General features: G+C 36.9%; 1 pseudogene; it reads right to left on the bottom strand.

Annotated features, from left to right (window-relative positions):
- Window positions 1-488: 488 nt before the first annotated feature.
- LOC126945725 (uncharacterized) lies at window positions 489-2,754 on the bottom strand (annotated as a pseudogene).
- Between the last annotated feature and the right edge of the window lie 20,348 nt (window positions 2,755-23,102).

Here is a 23,102-nt window from a genome sequence, read left to right as displayed (position 1 = left end):
TTTTTTTTAATTCAAGTAACTGCAAATAGGAAACCAGAGGGAAAGCCCCAGGCTGGGACAAATCATGGCTACCCCTCCTCGACAGAACAGGGGGAGGAGGTGGCCTCTACACCCTTTATGGTCGATTCGGGCCCCCTTGCCCACTCTGCTGCAGCATCCTAGGGGCAGGGCCCCACCTTCCCTGGGACTGGGGTTGTCGGTCACGCAGCCTGCCATGCCCCAGCCCCTCTTCCCCACAAAGAGTATCTTGGGGGAGGAGATCGTGGGCAGAACAGGAGGCAATGAGGATGAACGCTTGGCGCTGGTAGCAGCAGCAGTGACAGGTGTCGAAGAATGGAACATTGAACAAAAAACAACACGACTGTCCAGAGGTGGTTTGTGAACAGAGAAAAAGTGGAACCAGAACCTTGGGGGGCAGGGAGGAGCAGGAGGATTTGGAGCTGGCAGGGTGAGCTCCTTGTTATTGGTGCCCCATCTGAGGAGGGGCAAATGGTTGAGTGGCGGAAGCAAAGTAGGGGTGGGGGAGCAGCCCCAGCCCACCTCAGGTAGCGGCCACAGGGCTCGTGGGCCTCACCTGGACAATAAGTGACTGCATCTCCATCACTGCAATATGTTCTCAGATCCCAGGCAGAGGGCAAGGGGGCTGGGGCCACCCTGAAGAGGGAGTAGGGGGCTCACACCCCTCCTGCCTTCCTGTAGCCAAAGGGGGCTGTCCAACCTAGTGCAGGGACTAGGGAAGGTGGGGAAGGATAAAAGGTGTGAGCCCCACGTGGTGACAAAGACAGTTTGGCTGGGGGAATCCTGAGACCAGCAGCCCTCTCCATTGGCCACACCTGCTGCCAGGGCAGTGGAGTAGGGCGGGCCAGGATGAGATGGGGCTTGGGCCCCTTTTAAGGCCAGGGGAACCCTCCTAGGCCCCACTATGGGAAGCCAGAGGGAACAATGAAGGAGCAGAGAGGGCGCCCCCAAACCAAAACCCAGAGAGCCATGTCCCCACCACCAAGGGAGTGGGGACGCAGTAGGTGCAGGGTGCGGCTAAGTGGAACGTTAGCCTTGTCCAGGAGGGCACATGTGTGTGCCCGTGGGTGGGCGGGGGGAGCTGGGAACTGAGGCCAGGGGAAGACTGCTCTCCACTCAGCCCATGGGGGCCCTGTAGCGGCTGGTGTGCTGTGTAGTGTGGTGGTGAAGTCACAGATGGAAGATAGGGGTGGTCGCCGGAGGCGGTGATGATGGTCGGCCTGGGGAAGGGCTGGGGGCGGTGGGAGCAGAGCAAAGTTGTCCAGTCCCAGAAGGAAGCTGCTCCTCCAGCAACGAGCAGGCGACACGTACGCACGGTCACTGCCCCTCCTCTGAGAACTCCTGTGAGATGCCCTCCTCTTCCTCCTTCTCCAGTTTTTTGGATCTGCCCCTTGGTTTCCTTCTTGGAGTTGTGGTGGTTTTCCGGGTCTTGGCAGCGTACTTGTTTTTGCTTCCATTTGGTCGGCCCTGAGGTCTTTTAGGTTTTGGCACTTCGCTGGGCTCCTTCTGACTCCCTACCAACGCTGTCGTGGGACTCACGTGAGGCTGCTTGGGCGACCTGCCCCAGCCCCGCTTCTCAGTGCCATCCTTTTTCTGCTTGGAGGCCAAGGGCTGGCTGGACTTTGAGATCGACTCGCTCACCTTCCCTTCTCTAAAAAGTAGGTGGAAAAGTGATGGCTAGGATAGCCTTCTTGGAGCCGTGCCAGCGCCAGAAAGAGCCCCGGCTTGGAGTCCCAATTAGAGGAGATTAGTGCACTATTTTTTTTAAAGCCACTTGACTACGTTATTATAGTACCCTAATCAAATTAATCTGACAATTTTTCACATAAGGCAACATCAACTGAAGTTTTTGCTCAAGTCATTTCTAGAGAAGATCTGCCTTGTTGGGTGCAGACAACTACTATGAAATTTAAAAATACCTATACAATTATTGACAGGTATTCAGCTGCAATGTGACGACTTAAAAAAAAAACTATTTTACTTGTACAACAATTTAGGATTCAGATAAATGAAATAATGTATTTTTTCTACACATTTTGAACTACCAGTCCCCAACAAAAATTGATTGAGGTATTTTGATTAATTATAAACATAAAAATTTTAGAAAATATCTTTTAAAATTAGTATGCAATAATTTAAAAGACTTTCTTAAGGAGTCAGAACTTGCATTTTTAAATATGACATGTCATGTTTATTTCCTATTCTTGGTTATATAAAGTGGCACAGTAATATCATTAAATAAAGTAAGCTTAATAGATATTTTTGCTGATTGAATTAGCTTGGATACATACATAATGCATGTTTTCACTGGAAACTCAATTTAATTGTCTTTTATTGAAATGTTTATAAGAGATAGAATATATGTAGAATATTACTTGGTGCATTAATATGCTGGATTTTTTAGTTTAGTTCTCGAAATATTTATTGCAAAATTGATACAACTAAATCCCCTGACCATTGAGTTGAATTATGTTAATATAAAGTAGAACCCTTGCAATAAATTAAGAATCTTATAATTCTGGTGAAAATCAAACTAGTTTCTTGTTTAAAAAAAAGGAAACGTTAGTCAAAGATGTAGAGTTCAATTGAATTAAATAAACAGTGACTGTGATTTCACTTGGATATAATCTCCCTGAGGAATTGTAGAAAATTTTACAATTGCTTTAGGATTCAGATATCCTAACCTGTGAAACATGAAGATAGTATATACCTTTCCTGTATATGCTTTTCAACCATTTTGAAAACATGGAAGTTAAAGTATTGCTTTTAGCTGTAAACCTGCCTGCTTTGAAACCTTAATTCATATTTTGAATTTCAGTTATTCCCAATATACTGGCATGGTGGCTTTATTTTACTTGTTAATCCTGAAGAGAACAGAGAAGAAATTAAATGTGTATTTGGAACCATAGACATTATTTTAAAATTATTAAAGTTAAGAATTACTATGCCCATTCTCCTAAACTGCATACATCTTGTTTTTCTGCCTCTCTCTAAGCTTGATTACATCTCTGCACAATTAAAGAAATGAGCTTTTAATTGGACTTCCTTAATTGGAAATTTGTTGGTTGCAGAACACAACTGCTCATTTGTTCCTTGAGACAGTTAGGTCTGATCTATGTTAATACAGTATGAAAGAATGAAGAGGATTTGAGTGGTCTCTACAAAAAAGAATGTGATCCCTAGTGCAAGTTTCTAAATTGCAAATGATTCGTTGATTAGTCATGTCTAAACCTGTCATTTTATAGGTGCCTTCTTTGTGTCTGGTAGTATTTGGAAAACATCTATAAATATAATTAATTTGAACTACCTTTATAAAAATAATGGTACTATGATTTATTAAAATTGGAAATATGCTCATTTATAAAAATTTAAATATTCAAAAATTAAAGAAAAAGTCTAATAATTTTTCAAATTAAATTTATAGTACCTGTGCTCTTTTTAAACTACCAAGTAATAAAATTACATTTATGTTTATGTAACCAATAAAATAAACTGAAAGGAAACATGGAATAGCAGAACTTAAGGTAAATGTTTATTTTTTAAATATTAATGAAAAAACTTAAAGATAGATTTTCAAAATTATTAAGAATTTGGAGCCATTTTGTTTTAATACATGTTTATGTTTCAAATCTAGATCATACATTTTGGCAGCTTTCTGTAACATTTGAGAAAATTAGCATTCAACCCCTTACTTATTCCAACTTTCCCATTACTATCTCTAGTTTTTATTCACTTATAATATTTTTTGCTATGGTCAACTTTTATATCATTTATTTACTCTAACTCTAATATTAAAATAGCATAAATTGTCTAAATTAAAATTAATTTATTTCTCATCACCATTTTTGTTCTGTTTACCTAATTCCTAATTTCTTTATTTTAAATTATATAGCCAATTAGTTGGATCTTGTGATCAAGTATTTTTTTATTTGTGAGTTTGATATATAAAAAGAAAGCTGTATTATCTGGCAATTATATGCCTTAAAATATTTTCTATTTTTTTATCACTTGAAGAAAAACTGCTGGATGTAACATTTTTGAAACATAATCTTTTTCTCAAACTGGGGTAACTTGCTGCATAATTTTGAGTTGAATGTTGGTCTGTAGAAGGCTGAGGTCAACATGCTTCTCACCACTACCGCGTGACTTACATTTCCACTACTGATGTCTATTTGAATAGTTTTAACATGCTAGATGTTCAGTAGTTTACCACTATATGCCTTGGAATTTAACATTTCATTTCATTTCTTCTAGAGAAGATGTTTCCTTTTGGTACACATATTAAAATATTTACTGAAGATTTAGTACCTTTTACATTTAAATAATTTTTATGTTTAATTTGTCTCTCGTATTTATCATTCCTACATTCCCTGATTATTCTTCAGGTTTGATCTTTTCCAGTTATTTTGGTAATAACCTTCATATGGTTTGGCTGTGTCCCCTCCCAAATCTCATCTTAAATTGTAGTTCCCATAATCCCCATGTGTCGTGGGAGGAAGCCAGTGGGAGGTAATTGAATCATGGGGGTGGTTTTTCACATGCTATTCTCATGATAGTGAGTAAGTTCTCATGAGATCTGATGGTTTTATAATGGCTTCTCCCTTTGCTGGCTTCTCATTCTTCTCTTTCCTGCTGCCATGTGAAGAAGGATGTGCTTACTTCCCTTTCCATCATGATTATTAAGTTTCCTGAGGCCTCCCCAGCCCTGCTGAACTGTGAGTCAATTAAACCTCTATCCTTTTTGAATTACCCAGTCTCAGGTATGTCTTTATTAGCAGCATGAGGATGGATTAATATAAACCTCAATTCTGCTAATTATTTTCTTGTTTATGTTTTCAGTCATGCCTATTCCATTTTTATTGCTTCTAACATGTCTTATCTCTGAAGAATTTTTTTTATTCATTGGTTTCCTAGAGCTCTAACAGCTCAAAATTTATTTTCTTCTCCCTACTGATGTTTTTATTTTGTACTTTAAAGCGTTTAAACGGAACATTAAATGGTTTTGTGTTGTTTTCTAGGACAGAACAATCTTGTCTCTTGTCACTAATTTATTGAAGATAATTAAAAGTTATTTGTTGGACTGCCTTATTTGTTATGTTATAGTTCCTCTTTTGGTGTACATTCTTTGTGTGTATGTGTGTGTGTGTGTGTGTGTGTGTGTGTGTGTATGTTTTACGTATAATTCCTGCTGCTTTCATTATTCCAACTTGAAGAGCCACAGCTACTAACTAAATTTTTTTGTGCATGTTGTCCTGGAATAATAATTTCTTATAGAGTCTGGCCTTTGGAAAATATTATAGGCCTTACACAAATGTTGCAGGGAGTGTTACTAACAGAAAAACATCTGTGTATGGAGAAGAGTATAGAGTACTACATTTCCAGTACACTATAAAGTTGTAAATCCATGAATTGATTTTTAAAACTATTTAAATATCCTTACACAAATACCATTAAAACAAAATACAGTAAGTATTGCTAGTCATTTAAATGGAGATTATAAACTTAGTCAATTTTTTTATCTGTGCAATCACAAGTTTAATATGTCAAAGACTCTCAATTATTTCCAATACCTTAATCATACACAAATTGTTCCCATGAAAATAAAGTTATTACAACAAATATAATTAAAATAATCTTAAAATAGGAATGTTTAAAATGGTATTTTAGGAATATTTTTAAAGCTATGATTCATCTAAAGTTATGGGCCTCATACCCTTTTGAGATATAAAAACACATCTCTGCAGTTAAAGTAGGATCCTATCTCAAGATGTAACCATTTGTCTTTCAGGGAGACTCAAGGTGTAGCCATTTGGTTTTTGAGGAGATACAGGGTTTTATTATTCTTTAAGAAGAGGTCAATTAACTAAACAAATAGCTTTCTCAGTCTTCCAGTGAACTTTGTACTGCTTTGCTGTATAAATTATGTAGGATTTTATACATGACACACACATATACAATTTAAAGACTTTTTCTATTTCTTTAATAGCTCTATATATGTCTATATCTACCTACAGTTGCAGAAATATTGGCATATCATAAAGAAAAAGAGCACTGTGTGAAACCAGCCATAGAGGCTAATTCTGGTCAAGACACAGGATCTAATTTTATCTTTGAAAAACACTGAAACCTGAACCAACATTCACTGGCTGAGCCTCTTCTTGAGTCAAAGCTCATTACTACATCAATTGGACTTTACAAATCCATGCGTGATTTTAGATTTTGGTGTTCCCCCCATTCAGATGGCCATCAACTTTTGATCTGGGAATATCTTTCTCCTTTTAAAAGTTATCTCCTTGTACCTAATTAGCAATTTATTTTAAAATGTTAGGTTATCTAGAGATTTCTGCTTTAAGAAAATTATGTATCTATGTATTCAGTTCCTGTCTCTGGAGTTTTAGCAACTCATTGCTGTATTTTTATTTAAGTCATTGTGTGTGGTGAACATGAACACCAGTGCTGATTATTACTCCTGATTTTTTATGGTGTCATAATATTCCAGAATTAGGTGGTTTTCCTACAGTTCCTTATAGCCACTATCCCTTACTTAAAGGAGACAAAAATATATGTAGCAATGCTTAATTAAAAAAAGAAGAAATTCCAATTAGGTTGCCATTGTATTTTACTGTATTGTAAAGTAAGTATAAAAGGACGTTGTGATGTCCTTTTATACTTACAATTCACTTTTGTACATTTTGAATTAACGTTTCATTTGCAAGTATCATTATGTACCCAAGGCTTTTCATAGATGAAACATGTTCCAAATAATTGTAATTATGGTCCTCTTTTTGATGTTTTAGTTTTTCACATTTTGGCCAATGGGAGCTCTTTTATAGGGCACACCTTTGATCTTTTAAAAGTACTGTAGATCTATTTTAAAGGCATCTTTATTTTCTGGCAATAGGGTCTTCCAATCCATTATTCACATGTTCCTGCCTCAAGACCTTAAATCAGTGACTCCTCTCAATGTACAAATTTTGAATTGAAAAAGTCTTTCAGAAATGTGGCAATTGAGATTATATTCAGGTGCTGGTGACAAGGCTTGGGAATGACATTTATTTAAACAAGTTATGGGTTTATTACCTTACGCTCAGGAAGCATTTCAGAAGTCAGCAGTCCAATATTATGTGTCATGTTAAATGGTATTGTCTTCTTGTAACTTGTAACTCAGGAAACTATCCATGAGCAAAATATGCCTAAGTATCATTTAAAATACATTTGGTAATTATAACAATCATTTAATAGTCTTTAAAATTCTATATAGTTCTTTTCATTCTAAAATATTCCTTAGACAGTATGAATACAAGTATGCTAGCCGAGTAGCTTTTAATTCTGATTAAATGATAATTTAGCATTTACATTATTGTAAGAAATTTTTCTGGTACTATAAGAGTGGGCATACCCTTATGTACATTTCTTCATTACTCATCCCATTTCTATTAAATTATTTATCTCCTCTATTCCTTCCTATAGTTTTTATATTGCATTCATTTTAATTGTTGCTGCCATTTTCACTTTATTTCTGTAGTTAACAAGTAAAATTCTGTGAAAATCAGTTAATGTAATTCATCACATCAACAACAGGCCAAAAAAGAAAAAAAAAAAGTTTGATCATATAAATAGATACATGATATGGTTAGGCTTTTGTCTCCACCCAAATCTCCTCTTGAATTCCCATGTGCTCTGGGAGGGACCTGGTGGGAGGTAATTGAATCATGGGGGCAGGTCTTTCCCATGCTGTTCTTGTGATAGTGAATAAATCTCATGAGATCTGATGGTTTTATAAAGAGTAGTTCCCCTGCACAAGCTCTCTCTTTGCTGCCATCTATGTAAGATGTGACTTGCTCCTCCTTGCCTTCCACCATGATTTGGAGGCCTCCCCAGCCATGTGGAACTGTAAGTCCATTAAACCTCTTTCTTTTGTAAATTGCCCAGTCTTGGGTATGTCTTTATCAGCGGTGTGAAAATGAACTAATACAGTAAATTGGTACCAGTAGAGTGGGGTGCTGCTGAAAAGATACCCAAAAATGTGGAAGCAACTTTGGAACTGGGTAACATGCAGAGGTCAGAACACTTTGGAGGGCTCAGAAGAAGATAGGAAAATGTGGGAAAGTTTGGAACTCCCCAGAGACTTGCTGAATGGCTTTGACCAAAATGCTGATAATAATATGGACAATGAAATCCAGGCTGAGGTGGTTTCAGATGAAGATGAGGAACTTGTTGGAAACTGGAGCAAAGGTGACTCTTGTTATGTTTTAGCAAAGAGACTGGTGGCATTTTGCTCCTGCCCTAGAGATTTGTGGGACTTTGAACTTGAGAGAGATGATTTAGAGTATCTGGTGGAATAAATGTCTAAGCAGCAAAGCATTCAAAAGGTGATTTGGGTGCTGTTAAAGGCACTCAGTTTTAAAAGGGAAATAGAGCATAACAGTTCAGAAAATGTGTGGTCAGACAATGCAATAGAAAAGAAAATCCCATTTTCAGAGCAGAAATTCAAGACTGGTGCTGATATTTGCATCAGTTATGAGAAGCTGAATGTTAATCACTAAGACAATGGGGAAAATGTCACCAGGGCATGTCAGAGATCTTTGTAGCAGCCCCTCCCATCACAGGCCTGGAGACCTAGGATGAAAAAATGGTGTTGTGGGCCAGGCCCAGGGTCCCTGTGCTGTGTGCAGTCTAGGGACTTGGTGCCCTGTGTCCCAGGTGCTCCAGCCATGACTACAAGGGTCCAAGGTACAGCTTGGGCTGCAGCTTCAGAGGGTGCCATAAAGAAGGGAATCAAACAAGATAAAAGCAAAAAAACCTACCCAAAGGACAGCTGCTACAAAGATTGAAGGAACATCAGCCCACACAGATGAAAAAGAACCAGTGTAAGAATTCTGGCAATGCAAAAAGCTAGAGTGTCTTTTTGTCTCAAAATGCTTGCACTAGTTCTCCTGCAGTGGTTCTTTACCAGGCTGAAATGGCTGAAATGACAGAAATAGAATTCAGAATATGGATGGAAAGAAAGATCTTTGAGATTCAGGAGAAATGGAAACCCAATCTGAAGATTCTAAGGAATACAATAAAAATGATATAAGATACAAAAGGTGAGTGGCCATTTGAACCAAACTGTACTGATACAGCTGAAAACCTCACTTAAAAATTTCAGAATATAATTGCTAGTATGAAAAGCAGAATTGACCAAGCTGAGGAAAGAATCTCTGTTTGAAGACCAGTTGTTCAAAATAACTCAGTAAGACAAAAACAAACAAAACAAAACAGCTAAAAGAAGAATGAACAAAACCTCTGAGAAATACAGGATTATGTAAAGGGAACAAATCTATGATTCATTGGCATCCCTGAAAGAGAGGAAGAGAAAGCAAGCAACTTAGAAAAATATTTCTGGGTATCATCCATGAAAATTTCTCCAACCCCATTAGAGAGGCAAACATTCAAATTCTGGAAATATAGAGAATCCCTGTGAGATACTACACAAGATGATCATCAGTTTCTCCAAGGTCAAAATGAAAGAAAACATGCTAAAGGTAGCTAGAAAGAAGGGGCAGGTCGATTACAAAGGGAACCACATTGGGCTAACAGCAGACCTTTCAGCAGAAACACTACAAGTCAGCAGAGACTGGGAGCCTATATTTAGCATCCTTAAGGGAAAGAAATTCCAACTAAGAAATTCATACCCAGCCAAACTAAGCTTCATAAGCAAAGGATAAATGACATTCTTTGCAGACAAGCAAATGCTAAGGGAATTCATTACCACCAGACCTCCTTGAAGGCAGGTCCTTACTCCTGAAGGGAGTGCTAAATATGGAAAAGAATGACCATTACTGGCCATTACAAAAACACACTTAAGTACATAGATCATTGACACTACAAAGCAGCCACACAAACAAGGTTACATGATAACCGACTAACAACATGATGACATGTTCAAATATGCACATATCAATATTCACCTTGAATGTAAATGGGCTAAATGCCCCAATTAAAAGGCTCAGAGTGACAAGCTGGATAAAGAACCAAGGAGGAAGTCACACTATCTCCACTTGCAGATATGATTCTATACCTAGAAAACTCATAATCTCTGGCCAAAGGCTTCTAGATCTGATAAACAACTTCAGCAAAGTTTAGGATACAAAATCTATATACAAAAATTAGTAGCATTTCTATACACCAAGGATATCTAAGCTTTGAGCGAAGTTCAGAACACTATCCCATTCACAATAGCCACAAAAAGAATAAAATACCTAGGAATATAGCTAACAGGGAGGTTAAAGCTCTCTAGAATGAGGATTACAAAACATCAAAGAAATCTGAGATAACACAAACAAATGGAAAAATATTCCATGCTCCTGGATAGGGAGAATCAATATTGTTAAAATTAACATACTGCCCAAAGCAATTTACAGATTCAGTGCCATTTCTATGAAACTACAAATAACATTCTTCACAGAATTCAAAAAAAAGTATTTTAAAATTGTCTATGGAACCAAAAATAGCCAAAGCCATCCTAAGCAAAAAGAACAGAGTTGGAGGCATCACATTACCTGACTTCAAATTATACTAAAAAGCTACAGTAACCAAAACAGCATGTCACTAGTATAAAAAGAGCTACACAGACCAATGGAACAAAATAGGGAGCCCAGAAATAAGGCTTCACACCTACAACTATCTGATCTTGGCAAAATAAACACAAGCCAATGGGGAAAGGATTCCCTATCAAAAACTGGTACTGGGATAACTGGCTAGCCATATGTAGAAGATTGAAACTGGACTGTTTCCTTTCTTGCTTCAACTCAAGATAGACTAAAGACTTAAATGTAAAACCCAAGTCTTTTAAAACCCTGAAGAATAACCTAGGAAATACCATTCTGGACATAGGACCTAGCAAAATTTTCATGATGAAGATGCCAAAAGCAATTGCAACAAAAATACGAATTGACAGATGAGACTTAATTTAACTAAAGACCTTCTTCACATCAAAATAATCTATCAAAAGCATAAACAGACAACCTACAGAATGGAAAGCAGTATTTGCAAAGTATGCATCTGACAAAGACTAATATTGAGAATCTATAAGGAACTAAAACAAATTTTCAAGTGATAAACAAACAACCCTATTAAAAAGTGGACAAAGGACATTAACAGGCACTTTTCAAAAGACACACATGCAGCTAACAAGCACATGAAAAAATGTTCAACATTACTAATCATGAAAGAAATGCAAATCAAACCATGATGAGATATCATCTCAAACCAGTCAGAATGGTTATAAATAAAATAGCATATGCTAGTGAGGTTGTGGAGAAAAGGGAATTCTTATACGTTGCTGGTTAAAATGCAGATTAGTTCAATCTTGTGGAAACTGTGGAAAACAGTTTGGTAATTTCTCAAGGAATTTAAAACAGAATTACTATTTGACCCAGCAATCCCATTATTGTGTATATACCCAAAGGAATATAAATCATTCTACCATAAAGGCACATGGATGTGAAGGTTCATCACAGCATTATTCACAATAGAAAAGACATAGAATCAGCCTAAATGCCCATGAATTGTAGACTGGATAAAGAAAACTGGTACATACACACCATGGAATACTATGCAGCCATTGAAAGAATGAGGTTATGTCCTTTGCAGCAACATGGATGGAGCTTGAGGCCATTATCCTAAGCAAACTAATGCAGGAACAGAAAAACCAAATACCACATATTCTCATTTATAAGCTTCAGCTAAACACTGAATACACAAGGACACAAAGTAGGGAACAACAGACATCGGAGCCTACTTAAGGGTGGAGGGTGGGAGGGGAGTTGGGATCAAAAAACTACCTATCAGGTACTATGCTTATTACTGAGTGATGAAATTATCTGTACACCAAGCCCCCATGACACACATTTTACCTATATAACAAACATGCATATGTACCTCTGAACCTGAAATAAAAGTTAAATAAATAATATAAAGATAACTAAATAAATAAAAAGAAAAACAACAAAGAAAACTAAATAAATGGAGAGTTTTTCCATGCTCATGGAGAGTAAGACAATATTTTTAAGAAGTGAGTTCTTTCTAAATTGATCTATAGATTCAATGTAATATCAATAAAAATTCCAACAGGTTATTTTGTGTATCTTGACAAACTTATTTAAAGTTTATATAGAGAGCAAAAGACCCAGAATAGTTAACCCAATATTGAAGGACAAAGTCAGAGGAGTGGTAATACCTGACTTCAAAACTTACTATAAATCTGTAATAATCAGGACAGTGTGGAATTGGTGAAATAATAAACAAATAGATCAATGGAACCGAAAGAGAGAGCCCAGAAATAGACCCACATAAATATAGTCAGCTTATTTTTGACCGGAGAACAAAGTCAGCACAATAGAGAAAAGATATTCTTTTCAACAAATGGTTCTGGAACAACTGGACATCCACACGTAAAATAATAAATCTTTCTGAAACTATTCTAAACAATAGAAAAAGAGGGAATCCTCCCTAGCTCATTTTATGAGGCCAGCATCATCCTGATACCAAAACCTGGCAGAGACACAACAAAAAAAGAAAATTTCAGGCCAATATCCCTGATGAACATCGATGTGAAAATCCTCAGTAAAATACTGGCAAAACGAATCCAGTAGCACATCAAAAAGCTTATCCACCAAGATCAAGTCAGCTTCATCCTGGGACGCAAGGCTTGTTCAACATACACAAATCAATAAATGTAATCCCTCACATAAACAGAACCAATAACAAAAACCACACGATTATGTCAATAAATGCAGAAAAGGCCTTCAACAAAATTCAACACCACTTCATGCTAAAAACTCCCAATAAACTAGGTATTGATGGAATGTATCTCAAAATAATAAGAGCTATTTATGACAAACCCATAGCCAATATCATACTGAATGGGCAAAAACTGCAAGCATTCCCTTTGAAAACCAGCACAAGACAAGGATGCCCTCTCTCACCACTCCAATTCAACATAGTATTAGAAGTTCTGGCCAGGTCAGTCAGGCAAGAGAAATAAAGCATATTCGAATAGGAAGAGAGGAAGTCAAATTGTCTCTGTTTGCAGATGACATGATTGTATATTTAGAAAACCCCATTGTCTCAGCCCAAAATCTCCTTAAGCTGAAAAGCAACTTCAGAAAAGTCTCAGGATACAAAATCAATGTGCAAAAATCACAAGCATTCCTATATACCAATAACAGACAAACAGAGACCCAAATCATGAATAAACTCCCATTCACAATTGCTACTAAGGGAATAAAATATCTAGGAATACAACTTACAAAGGATGTGAAGGACCTCTTCAAAGAGAACTACAAACCATTGCTTAAGGAAATAAGAGAGGACACAAACAAGTAGGAAAACATCCCACGCTCATGGATAGGGATGAATCAATATCGTGAAAATGGCCATACTGCCCAAAGTAATTTATAGATTGAATGCTATCTCTATCAAGCTACCACTGATTTTCTTCACAGAATTGGAAAAAACTACTTTAAACTTCATATGGAACAAAAAAAGAGCCCACATAGCCAAGACAATCCTAAGCAAAAGGAACAAAGCTGGAGGCATCACGCTACCAACTTCAAACTATCCTCCAAGGCTACAGTAACCAAAACAGATTGGTACTGGTACCAAAACAGATATATAGACCAATGGAACAGAACATAGGCCTCAGATATAACACCACACAGCTACAACCATCTGATCTTTGACAAACCTGACACAAACAAGCAATGGGGAAAAGATTCTCTATTTAATAAATGGTGTTGGAAAAACTGGCTAGCCATATGCAGAAAACTGAAACTGGACCCTTTCCTTACACCTTATACAAAAATCAACTCAAGATGGATTAAAGACTGAAACATAAGACCTAAAACCATAAAAATCCTAGAAGAAAATCTGGGCAATACCATTCAGGACACAGGCATGGGCAAAGACTTCATGTCTAAATCACCAAAAGCAATGGCAACAAAAGCCAAAATTGACAAATGGGATCTAATTAAACTAAAGAGCTTCTGCACAGCAAAAGAAACTATCATCAGAGTGGACAGGCAACCTACACAATGGGAGAAAATTTTTGCAATCTATCCATTGACAAAGGGCTAATATTGAGAATCAACGAAGAACTTAAACAAATTTACAAGAAAAAAACAAACAACCCCATCAAAAAGTGGGCAAAGAATATGAACAGACACTTCCCAAAAGAAGACATTTATGCAGCCAACAAACATATGAAAAAATGCTTATAATCACTGGTCATTAGAGAAATGCAAATCAAAACCACAATGAGATACCATCTTACGCCAGTTAGAATGGTGATCATTAAACAGTCAGGAAACAACAGATGCTGGAGAGGATGTGGAGAAATAGGAACACTTTTACTCTGTTGGTGGGAGTGCAAATTAGTTCAACAATTATGGAAGACAGTGTGGCGATTCCTCAAGGATCTAGAACTAGAAATACCATTTGACTCAGCAATCCCATTACTGGGTATATATCCAAAGGATTATAAATCATTCTACTATAAAGACACATGCACACGTATGTTTATTGTGGCATCATTCACAATAGCAAAGACTTGGAACCAACCCAAATGTCCACAATGATAGACTGGATAAAGAAAATGTGGTACATATACACCATGGAATACTATGCAGCCATAAAAAAGGATGAGCTCATGTCCTTTGCAAGGACATGAATGAAGCTGGAAACCATAATTCTCAGCAAACTATCACAAGAACAGAAAACCAAACACTGCATGTTCTCACTCATAAGTGGGATTTGGACAATGAGAACACATTGACACAGGGAGGAGAACATCACACACAGGGGCCTGTCGGTGGGTGGAGGGATAGGGGAGAGATAGCATTAGGAGAAATACCTAATGTAGGTGACAGGTTGATGGGTGCAGCAAACCAGCATGGCACTTGTATACCTATGTAACAAAACTACACTTTCTGCACATGTACCCCAGAACTTAAAGTATAATAAAAAATATATATAAACAGACATCTTACACCCTTCATAAAAATTAACTCAAAGTGGATCATATACCTAAATGTAAAATTACAAACTATAAAACTAGAGGGTAACATAGAAGAAAACCTAGATGACCTTGGGAATGGCAAAAAAACAATCTAGATGACCTTGGGTATTGCAATAGCATTATAAGTAAAACACCAAAGACATGATCCATGAAATAAATAATTGATAATCTAGACTTTATTAAAACTAAAAACTTCTGGTCTGTGAATGACACTGTCAAGAGAATGAGAAGACAAGCCATAAACTGGGAGAAGATATTTTCAAAAATTGTATCTGATAGAGGACTGTTCCCATAATTTACAAAGAACTCTTAAAAACTCAACAATAAGAAAACAAACTACCTGGTTAAAAATGGGCAAAAGACTAGAGGAGACACCTCACCTGAGATTTATAGATGACAAATAAACATATGAAAAGATGCTCCATATCATGGTAGAGAAATGGAAATTAAAACAGCAATGTTATACCACAACAACATATTAGAATGACCAACATTCAGAACACTGACACCACTAAATGCTAGTGAGCATGTGGAGCAAAAGGAATTCTCTTTCATTACTGGTGGGAATGAAAAATAAACAGTCACTTTGGAAGATTTTTGGTAGTTTCTTACCAAACTAAACACATTATTACCATATTATTGTGAAATATTCCACCTAGGTGTTTATCCAAATGAGCTGAAAACCTGCACATTCACAGTAGCTTTACTCATAGAGCTTTTTGTGAAACCAAAAGATAAAGCCAAAATTTTGCCCAAACTTGGAAGCAACTAAGATATCTTTCATTAAGTAAATTTATAAATAAACTGTAGTACATCCAGACAATTGACTGTTATTCAGGGTGAAAAAGAAATGAGCCATCAAGTCGTGGAAAAACATGAGGAAATTTAAATGTACATTACTAAGTGAAAGTGGCCAAACTGAGAGGCTACATACTGTATTATTCCAGCTGTAAGACTTTGTAGAAAAGCAAAACTATGGAAACAGTAAAAAGACCAGTGGCTGCCGGGAGTTAACAGGGAGGGAGAGATGAATAGGTGGAGCACAGGAAACTTTTAGAGCAGTGAAATTACTCTGGATGATACTATAATGGTGAATATATGTCATTGGACATTTGCCAAAACCCAAACAATGTACAGCATTATATTGGGAGAAAATATTAATGTAAACTATGGTCTTTGGGTGACAATAATGTGCCAATGTAGGTTCATCGATTGTAGCAAATGTACCACTTTTGTGGAGATGCTGATTGTGATGAAAGACACGCATGAGAAGGGGCAAAGGACATATGGGAAATCTCTATCCTTTCTGCTCAGTTTTGTTGTGAACCTAAAACTGTTCTAAAGATGAAGTATATTTAAAAGAAAAAAATGCCCTGTTAAATAGGCTATATTTTCTCAAATGTAATTGTTTTAAATTTTCACAACCTAATGATGTAAGTATTCTACACTTAATGGATGAAAACAAATACTCAATTTATATATGCCTTAACTAAATATTTATACATTTATTATTCCTTCATTTATTGAATAAATGTTCCAAGAACCCTTTCTATGTTATTAGGCTCCAAACAAGCTATGGATTATTTAATTTTTAACTTATTATCTTTATAACTATATTGAGTACCTACTAGGCACTGAAAACAAAATAGACAAGGTCACTCCTCTCCTAGAGATTGCTACATTATAATCTGTATTAAACATGATAGACATGAGTTTTGCCATCAAGGAGGTCATATTCATGATACAAATCCCATTGATTTAATAGAAAACCCTATGTATGCTATTCTGTGTTCCTAAGAATATTTTAAAAGTTTTCTATTTCAGGTTTTCCTTGTTCCTCATTCAACTTTTCTATAATGTGTGGATTTTATGAGTTGAAGTGACACAGAAGGCCAGATACGGTCAAGATTGAGATCTTCGATGCCTGGTAAAAGTGCAGTTTATGTAAAATAAATTTTATCAGGTATTGTTAGTTAGAACATTCATAAAACGTTTATTAAGTGGCTAACATATATTAGGTTCTGTTCTAGTAATTGATATAGATCCATATACACAACAGAGCAAGATGTTTGCTTCTGAGAAACTTACATTTTAGCAGGAACTTATTGAGGACTTGTAATTGCCTGGTATTATATTGTATCATATATTAATTATATTATTTGGTTTATTGTTAATTGTCTGTCTCACGACCAGCATATAAGCTCCATTAAGTCAAGCCCATTTATCACTTTTTTCCGAGTGGCTTGACAAGTTCCTGGTCTAGAATATATATAGTATAATTGTTTGTGATCACAAAAGCAATAATTACAGTAAAAGAAAATGTTTATTCATAAAGGAATTTTGTTTCTCTGATAATACTGAAAAAGCGACATCAACATAACATGTGTAAAATGTAGTTTTGATGATGAACTGATTATGAAAAGCAATAATTACAACCCAGTAGAAGAAAACCTGCTTATTTAGAAAGGGATGCCTTGTCTCTGACGCTGAAAGGAAGAAATGGACATTAAGTATTGAATTTTCAGTTATTTTTACTGAGAAAGTACTTTCCAGGAAGTCTATTTTAAACTGTTAGCCTAAACTGAGGTTTGCAAACCAAAATTTTGTTTCCCTACTAGTCTATAGAAGTATCCAAACTGTTGGTTAGAGGTTTTTAGAGTTTATGCAGCATTTTGTGTGTTTGTATATAGTATCTGATATCTTTGAAATGTGAGATTTTATTGGACCTATCTGAAATGCTTAGAAAAGAGTGCACATGACATATGCCCCACTCTACCCTTGCCATCCACACACAGGTACATATGTCACTGGTATACACATACAGACACATATATAGACATATCCTAGAGCTTGGTATTTGTACTTATATTTTCTAATCAGTATAAATTCTGTGATATAATCAATGGATTCTGAAGAAGCAAAATCAATCAGTGTTTGTGCAGTGTCTCAGAAAATTGATGACTATCGAGAAGAGTGAATTCCACGGTGTCATCAACCAGGAATTGACCTACATGAAGGTCACATATATTTTAATCCACTCATTTTGCACTCTTTCATAAGGTATATGCTGACAAACTCAATTGGGCTTCTCCTAAGCTTCTTAGCTTTCCCTTATGGATAGTTTTTAATAAAGTAACTAACAAATGTCCACTGTGATGGGGTGTGTAGATAACGTGGGAGGTTATGTAAGTGTGGGGGAAGGGATATATAGGAAATCTCTGTAACTTCTTAATTTTTCTGTGAACCTAAAACTGCTCTAAAAAATAAAGACATTTTAAAAAAGAATTATGAGCAAAAATACCTACAGTGCCAACATTGTAAATGATTCTGATAAAGTATGACTATATTCTATTAGGCTGATATATTACCTCTGCATGAATCTTAAATTAGTTTTATTTTAAAGATAGTAAGTTTCAATAAAAATCACGATTCTCCACATATCATAAACTTACGTGTCAGTTGGAGAAATTTCCTGTTGAAAAGAATGAGTACTAATTTATTGAATATTAGTATTGTAACACTGGAGTTAATCCGTTTTATCTGACATTATACAGAGAAGTGAAACAAAAGAAATATTGATAGTCATCCTTAGTAATCCAAAATAGACCATAGCTATTCACTTGAGTTTTACAAAAATATATCTGAAATAAGTTTTGTGATTGTAAAGATTTTACAGTGAATGACTTGTACTTAACTATGGCAATTCTACCTTCTAAATGATACTTTCTCCTTATTTTGAGGTAATAAAATTTTTTACAGTTTTTACTCTCCCACCCAACCTAACTTGGTTCCTATAAATTTCTAGAACTACCTTAAGCTATTCCCTTCTGTTATAGATTTCTCCTGTTGCATAACAAATTACCACAAACGCAATGGTTTAAAACAACACACATTTATTATCTCACAGTTTCCGCAGGCTGAGTCTGGGCACGACTTTACAGGGTCCACTGCTCAGTCTGCAATTAAGATATTGGCAAGTTGCGTTCTTATCAGACTCTTAACTAGGGAAGAGTATGGCTTCAAGCTTATTCAGACTGTTGACAAAAGTAATTTGCTTGTGGCTGAATAACTGAGGTTCCCAGCTGATTACTGGCTGTTGGCTGGAGGACAGCCACAGTTCCCTGCCACGTGGCCCCTTCATAGGCAGTTAACAACATGGCTCTTTGCTTCTTCAAGGACGCCAGGAAAATCAAATCTCTCTCTCTCTCTCCCTCTCTCTGTCTCTCTGTCTCTCTCTCTCTCTCTCTCTCACACACACACACACACACACACACACACACACAAAGACACACACATCATCATTATTATCAGTGGAGTGGCATCCTATCATCTGTTTCATAGTCTGTTGATTAGAATCAAGTCACAGATTCTGCCTGTACTTGAGGAGAGAGCATTATACAAGGGTGTGACTCATTGGAGTTCATCTTACTGTGTGCCTGCCACACATCTAATCCTCAAAATCAACTGGCAACACTATAGAGATTAAAAGGTAGCACTGATTTGAACAAAAATAGTAACAAAAAGTTGGGAAACCACTGAGAGTCTTTGACTCCCTTCAACAGTGTTTGTTTATCAGGCGTGCTGCAGCATGGAGAAGGGAGTAGCCCAAGAGAGCGATAAAAGAAAGTGATAGAGGGAAGATGTTAAGCTCTGTTTTTCTTTCCTTGTTACCTTGAAACATCGGTCATCAGTCCCTCAACAAAGGTATCTGTAGCAACAGGACAGACCACCAGTGTAGAAAATAATAGTAAATAACAAAACTTCTCTAAAGAAGAAAAATGTAAAATAATAGATGCAGGATGATCAGGCAATTTTTGGTGTTCTCTATGCCCTCACACTGCAAGTCTGAAGACCAGTGGATTATAACTGAGGGTGACCATCTTCAACAATTGCTGCTTTTAATCAAGTGTTTAAAATAAAATCCTGGCTAGAAGAGTTACTTTCTTGAGTAGCATCAATTGAGAGTAACCTACAGTGTTTCTGAGTTTCAAATATTTGGCTTATCTCTTTAAATTCACCCTGAGAGAATGCTTATACACTGCTGGTGGGAATGTAAATTAGTACAACCTATATGGAAAATAATATGGAGATTTCTCAAAGAACTAAAAGTAGATCTACCATTTTATTCAGCAATCCCACTACTGGGTATCTACCCAAAGGAAAAGAAGTCATTATATAAAAAAAGACACCTGCACATGTGCTTATCACAGCAAAATTCACAATTGCAGAGATAGGGAATCAACATAAGTGCCCATCAACCAATGAGTGGATAAATATAATGTGGTATATATAGAACATGCAATACTACTCAGCCATAAAAAAGAATGAAATAATGTCTTTCACAGCAACTTGGATGGAACTGGAGGCCATTATCGTAAGTGAAGTAGCTCAGGAATGGAAAACCAAATACCTCATGTTCTCACTTATTAAGTGGGAGCTAAGCCATGGGTACATAAAGGCATACAGAGTGGTATAATGGACATTATAGACTCAGACGTGGGGAGGGTGGGAAAGGGGTAAGGGATAAAAACCACCTACGGGTTACAATGTACACTATTCCAGTGACAGGTACACTAAAATCTTATATTTCACCACTATAAAATTCATCCAGGTAACCAAAAACCACTTGTGCCCATAAAGCTATATAAATTTTTTTAAAAGTGAAAATAAATAAATTCACCCTTTAATTTATGAGTGAGATTGTCCAAGACATTGACTTTTGACTGTACCAATACCAAGCAGCACAGCTGTCAATATCAGGAAACATGAGCTCTTCGATCCGATATACTAGACATTTAAAGTACAATTACTTCAAAAGAAAGGCAACCAAACCACAGAGAGCATATGAAACCGAAGAGAAGCACCACAAATTTAAATATAATTAAATAATTATCATAAGATGTGATATAAACAATAAAAACTATAAGTGATAACATATCAAAAAGAAGTAGAAACATTTGGTATAAAATTTATAATTATTGAAATAAGAATACACAGTTGGAATAAATAATAGGATAGATACATCCTACTATTACTTATTGATTTGAAGGGTCAGGTTAATAAAATATCCTAGTTGGTAGCAGAAAATATAAAATAAGTCAGAAAAAATAAAAAATAAGTCAGAAAATATAAAGCTAAAACTGAGAGCAAAGGAGGACAGAATTATGAGTTGCAGAAAGAAAGAAGAAAAAGAGAAGTGATAATGTTTTAAAAAATGTTAAAACTTTCCCAGGATTGAAAAATAAAAACTTTAGATTTACAGTTCTTCAAGATAGTAAATGGGAAAAAGTCTACACTAGACAAATTATAGTGAAATTTAATGATACCAGTGACAAACTCAAATTTTAAATGATCCCAGAGTAAAAAGAAAATAACCTATGGAGAAACAAGAATGAACAATTACATCAGAATTATCAACAGCAAAACTGAGTATAAAAAATAAAACAATGTCCTATTTAAAGACTACCTATTGACATTCTTTATCTATATATTCTATATATATTCTATATAGATATATATCTTTATATATACCATATATAAAAAATAAAAATTTTAAAAATATATGTATATAATGCAGTATTGGGCCTCATGGGCATTCAAATGTGAGGACATAATAAAAATAACTTTCAAAAATGATGTCAAAATGTTTGCCAAAAAGGAAGATATTGTATAGATACCTGCAAAACCTTATAAGAAGTGAAACAAACACAGAAACACACTTTAATATATGGGGTTTCCCCATGTTGGGCAGGATGGTCTCAATCTCTTGACCTTGTGATCCGCCCGCCTTGGCCTCCCAATGTGCTGGGATTACAGGCGTGAGCCACCGCACCCAGCCATTACTAGAGAATTATTATGTTCATCTGGAGATGTCATCTTTTCTTGCTTTTTCATATTTCTTGTGTTTTACCTTGATTGCTGAGCATCTGTTGTAATAGTCGCTTCTTTTAATTTTATGGATTGGCTTTTGTAGGGACTTTTTACCTTAGGTGCATCTATAATCTTCATTGAGTATAGTGCTTTGGTTTTGATTCTGAGTGATTTTAATCATGCAGTCTCTGTATAATGTCTTCGGTTGTTATCAGTTCCACTGGAGTCTGTGGGTCCTCAAATGCTTAGGCTGTGATTATTAGTGGAGGCTGGGACAAAGCTTTACTGAGGATGAGAACCCCAGATGGGTCAGTTCTTGGGCGCCAGTGGTGGCAGCGACAGGATGGGAATACTGGTATTCAGGATCCCAAGCAGAGTATGTGGGTACTGGCAGTGGCAGTGGCAGTGACAGTGGTGGGTAGAGAGATCAGTTGTCTGGCCTCAGGACAGCAGTGGTGGAAAGTGGTGACAGGCAAGGTGAGCCTCTCCTCAGACCTGTAGATGGTATGCATGGTACCAGCAACATCAGAGTCAGATGGGGCTTGCCAATCTTCATGCACCTGGATGAAATACATGGGAATTAGTAGCAAGGGAAGTGGGCAGGCCAAATTCATTCCCAGCCTCCCAAACAGCTTGGTAAGCACTGGCACCATGGGTGGGGTGGGCCCATCCTCATGCCCCCTGATAGCACATTGGGCAGGGCTGGCCTGTCCTCTGGCCCCTGGCACGTGCACAAGTGGGCCACTCCTCAGGCTTCCTGAAGGTGAATGCAGCTATGCAGCAGCCCTGGCGCTGGAAGAGATCGGTGGTAGTGGCTCCAGGCTGGCAGCTCCCAGGCTCTGGAGAGTGCATGTTTCAGCTCCCTTTGTCCTGCAGGCAGCCTTCGTGTGCTATACCACCTATTCTCCAAGGTGTGGTACACTGCATGGGCTAGATTGTTGTGGACCACATAGCAGCACTGGGTCCACCTAGCATTGCAATGCTGAGCCTTCTGGGTGGACATGGGTGGATATCAGCAGTGCTCCAGGACATGGAGATGCAGAGACTCTTGAATCCCAGGGTAGCAGTCTGGTGGGGGCTGTGCTCTCAAATGGCATCTTGCTGCAGCTGCTTGCTTCTTGGAGGGTGAGTGGGACCCATTGTGAATTCTTCC

This window comes from Macaca thibetana, chromosome X (assembly GCF_024542745.1).
Source record: "Macaca thibetana thibetana isolate TM-01 chromosome X, ASM2454274v1, whole genome shotgun sequence".
Taxonomy (NCBI): domain Eukaryota; kingdom Metazoa; phylum Chordata; class Mammalia; order Primates; family Cercopithecidae; genus Macaca; species Macaca thibetana.
Note: the sequence above shows the minus strand (reverse complement) of the source record. Positions and strands in the feature narration are given on the sequence as shown.